The following is a 5112-nucleotide window of genomic DNA, read 5'->3' on the forward strand; positions in this document are numbered from 1 at the left end:
CCCGTCTCACCAGGTGGCAGGGAGGGCGTCCTTGGCTGCAGCCAACAAGGGCAACCAGCCCGGAGTCCGGGCGTATCCGCTTTGCAGCAGGTTATGATTATTACAATCGTTTTATTAACTCAAAAGCATGGCATCACAACTGTCAACCTACTTTTGCCCACCCCGGTGTGTGTGTGTGTGTGTGTGTGTGTGTGTGTGTGTGTGTGTGTGTGTGTCTTAAATAATTACGTTTTGGAGCAATTTGTTATACAGCAAAAGATAAGAACTGATACACAGAATGTGTACTTTCACAGTGAACCTCCATCACTCAACATAATGTCTTTAAATTTCATTCATGTTTTATGTATTTTTTTTTTACATGAAAATAGCACAATTTGTTTACCCAGTATCCTAAGGATGGACTTTGGATTGTTTCCAGTTTGGGATGATTACAAATGAAGATGCTATAGGTATTTTTTTCCTCACCTCTTTCTGTGAACATATGCACTCATTTTTCATGCATATGCACCTACTTGTCAAATTAATAGCTCCGCAAACTATGTCTTGTGGTCCTGCCACTGTTTTTGTAAATGATGTCTAGTGGAATACAGCCATGCCCATTTGTTTATGTATTGTCTATGGCTGCTTTCATGTTACAGTAGCAGAGTCCTGTGGTTGCATAGAACCTGGCCCACAAAACCTAAACTATTTACTATCTTGCTCTTACAGAGTTTGCCAACCCCTGGATTGTTATGTGTTTAAGTTTATAAGAAACTGCCAAAAAGTTTTCCTAAAATGGTTGTATCATTTTATTCTTCTACCAGCAATGAATCAGCACTTGGTATTGCCAATCTTTTTCATTTTAGCCATTTTGGAGGTTGTGGCGTGGTATCCCATTGTGGTTTTAATTTGCAATGGCTAGACTGGCCTTGGTAAGTGGGGTTCCCTGCTGTTGAGTCCATATAGAGCTTCTGCCCCTGCCACCATGCCCACCCCATTCACGTGCCCATTTTGCAAATCCTGGTGTGGTCTGTGACAAAGGCTGGCTAACTTCACCGCTGAGTCATCTAGTCGACTTGGTCGCTCAGTGACCCTTTCATGGTGGATGCTTTCTGGTAGACATTAACATGTGAAGCAAAACTGTTCACACATTACACCTACTCTAATGTGTCCATCCACATGCCTCTATCCCAGAGCTCCTTGTCTCTGACTGTCCAGTCCTGTTCTTCCCAGGCCCCTAACCAGATGGCCAGACCATGGCACTGTCCAGGACACCGGGCATATTCTCACCCTGGGCCACCTTCCCTTCCACACAGATTTGGATGACCAGTGCCCTGCTTGCTGCTGAGCCCACTGTGAAGATTCCCCTCCCTGTCTTTCGGGATCACTTCTGAAGGTGGCTGTAATGCAGCCACTGTCCAGATTTGCTTTGCACCCACATACCAAGCCAACTGATCTGTAAGCCAGTTTGGGCTTTCCTCCTTTTTCAAAAGGTGGCATGCGTCCCCTCCCCCCGACAGGGGCGCTGGTGCTACGCTGGTGAGTGACACGGGGGCCTGGGCTACCTACCCACGAAGCCTACTCATGCCCTCTAGACCTGCTCGGGCTAGAACCTGGATGTACCATTTCCAGCTTATAATTGACTACTGCTGAGACCCGTCTGACTTTATTACTGAGTGGATTTGACATAACCCAGCCCGAATGGGGCCAATTCTGGATATAGAGTCACAAGGTCAAGTGTTCAGGACCCAGTGACATGCCAACAGCTGTTTCTCTGCTGCAAATGGCGTGGGCTTGGTCTTGCTCCAGAATGCTCAGGGTCTGTGCTATGATTCTCCCACTGGTTTGTGTCAAAAATTCCATACTATACCTTTCCCCACCACTGCCACCTCTAACACCATAAGGTCTGCCTGACGGATGACTTAAGCAGCAGGGCTGATTGCAATACCTGATGGTAGGCCTGGAGTTGCTTTGCCACCCTTCCCTGCTCTGGCCCCTCTCAGAACTGATAGCTTTCTATTGTTATGGGTTCACTCAGTGAGATAGACTACCAACTCAGAATTTAAATTTAAGAGCCTTTATTAAGCTGACCAGCTGACTACAGTCACAGCACCCCGCCGAAGCAAAGGCTGAACTGCAGCCCAGACTACAGGAATTACAGTATTTTTATTTGCAAAAACCACAAAGTTACAAAACCTTAGTTCCCGACACAGTATAGTATCAGTACCTTCCTATCTATGTGTTTTAGGAACAGACAGCACAGCACGCCCTGTCTGGCCGAAGTGCCAGATATGCAGCCCAGCTGATGTCAGTACCTTCCTATCTATGTGTTTTAGGAACAGACAGCACAGCACGCCCTGTCTGGCCGAAGTGCCAGATATGCAGCCCAGTACACTATGTCGCCTAGTAAATGGGCCAGAGGGATTCTCCTAGCTGTGGAATGCTGCCTCCAGAACCTGGAGAGGCCTACCCGCCTTTGTGTGGGGAGCCACTACAGTGTTTGGACAGGTTCAAGCCTTGGACTGAGAAGAGGGAACAGTCCTCTCATTGCCACGTGCAAGTCCCAGCTTGGAGGGCAGGGTCCTCCCAGCACAATTATAGCCAACAGCTATAGTTGTAAGCTTGAACCTATGGTTGGAACACGTGACCCCACGTGTCTGAGTGATGTAGGCTTGATAGAGTTCAGGTGCATGTAGTTGAGTAGGATTGAAACCCACGAGAATGTTTTAAACATCTTGATCACACCCTTACTTTGCCTCGTGGCATCTGCTATAAAATAAAGACACGGCTTGTGGGCATCGTCACTGTCTCTCAGAGAAGCAGCGTCCCACTGAGAACCAGCTTTCATTCTCTTGTCTGTCTTTTTTCAGCTGCCCCCACTCAGGTTCACCCTTGTCTGTGCTGGCACGGCACAGCTTTCTGCTGCCTTTTTTTTTTTTTTAATATGGAACGCTTCACGAATTTGCATGTCATCCTTGTGCAGGGGCCATGCTAATCTTCTCTGTATCGTTCCAATTTTTTTTAGTATATGTGCTGCCGAAGCAAGCACTGTGCTGCCTTCTTTGTGGAAAGTATGCAAGATGCAAAACATGTGTCTCTTTTTTTGAAGTAGATATTCTGGCATGACCCTGAACCCCTGGGTTACTAAAAACTTCACTGAAGTAGTCAATGCCTAAGTCTTGATAGGGTTTGTGTCCTACCTCCTGGAACATGTGTCTCACCAAGGCCTCCAGCATACTGACGGCTTTGTGCTTATCTAATAAGCATGGTGTGATCAATGTAGTGGTTCGGTGTGATGTCCCATGGGATGTCTGCATGGACCAGATCTCTTTGGATTATACCATGATAGAAGACAGGAGAGTTAATAAATCCTGAGGAACAGCTGTAAGTGAGTGTTGTAGAGCAATGGGACAATGATCAGCCCCATGGAAAGTCAAGTCAGCCCGAACAGTGGCTGGTCAATGGATTGTCAGCACCAGGGATTGAGAGGGTGCTCTCCTAGGCAGGTGCTACACGTGGGACAGTTGGAAGCAGGCTAGAGAGCAACCTGCTCTTATTACCCTTTGTATAGACACTTATTACGTCATTGTTCTTAGTGTGCATACTAGAATTTATTTACCTGAGTTTCCCAAAAATGTAAGCCACTAATTCCACAGTACGTACCTGGACAATTGACCTGGGATAGTCAGCATCCAAGATGGCCCTCCTCACTTTCCGCCTCTCCTGGCACTCACACCCTGTGAGTCCCCTCCCACACTGTACCAGGGGTGCTCCGTGTGACCAACAGAGTACAACAGAGTGTTGGTATGTCACTCCTGTGATTAGGTTGTCAGTCTCCTTTTTGGATCATTCACTCTGGGAAAAGCCAGCTGTCACGTTGTGAGCCTCCCTATGGCTATGCCACATGGTGTAAACTTGGAAGCAAATCCTTCGGCCCCAGTTGAACCTTCAGATGATTGCAGCTCTGGCCACTCAGTGAGAGATCATAAGCCAGAACCTCCCAGTTAAGCTGCTTCCAGATTTCTGACCCTCAGAAACTCTGTGAGATAATAAATGTTTGTTGTCTTAAACCACTAAGTTTTGGGGTAATGTGTCACACAGCTATAGATAACTAATACAGGACATCTTATTTATCTCAGCCCCTACCAGAGTGTCTGGCATTTAGTAAGTCCTTAATCAATGTTGATTGAATGAATGAATGAATGAATGAATTATGAGAGCATTTAAGTAAACCAGTAATCCAATCAGGTAGTCTGGACTGAATTGAGAGATTTAATTTGTAACTTTAACGTGGTGTATCTTCTCAGAAATTAAGTTTATCTCAAATAGGTCCTCCTACCTGGTAATAATGTGGTAATGAAGAATAGAACAAAATAAATTATTTATAGAAAGATGTCTTAACCTATTAACTCAAGTTACAGCCTCCATATTCAAGGCCAACCACTAAGATTGTAAACGAAAATATTTATACAACAAAAACTGAAAAACTGAATTATAAGAAATAAGTGAATCTCCAAAATATGTTTTTATTAAAAAAACATTTAATACAATTCAATATTCTATTAAGACTAAAATCAGGACCTTGCCAATACTCTTGACTTGTAAGAGAACAAGTCTTGGGTGACTTGAATCATTTTTTTACTAAAGAATGCTAGAGGCATGTGGTCTTAATGTTAATGTCCTGACTTAGTTCCTTTCTTTAGCAATAAAAACAAGCATGAAAATTATTATTATTATTATTATTTTGGCAGGCTGCTCTACAGAATAAAGTGAACTAAAATAGAAAATGTGGCTATGAAAGTGCAGAAGTAGCAAGTTACCACTAGAGGGGGATCTACATTCAAGAAAGAAAAGTTGGTTAGCCGTTAGAAAATTGCTGTTTTCAAAGAAATAAAAAAATACCTTGACTTTACTCCATTTCTTTATCTGTAGAGCCAGAGCTAAACAATCCCATTAAAACGAGAAGCTGACTGATGTGACAGAGCCCCCCGCCCTTTCCTTTAAGGGAGTAAAACTTAAAGATAGGCTCCTTTATTACCTGGCAAGTCCTCCTTTAATCTACCCTCATCTGTCATGATTCTGGATAAATTTATTTCCTATGAAAAAGGGAGCATATGCCAGTGTGAGGCTCGG

This window comes from Myotis brandtii, unplaced genomic scaffold (genome assembly GCF_000412655.1).
Source record: "Myotis brandtii unplaced genomic scaffold, ASM41265v1 scaffold127, whole genome shotgun sequence".
Classification (NCBI taxonomy): Eukaryota; Metazoa; Chordata; class Mammalia; order Chiroptera; family Vespertilionidae; genus Myotis; species Myotis brandtii.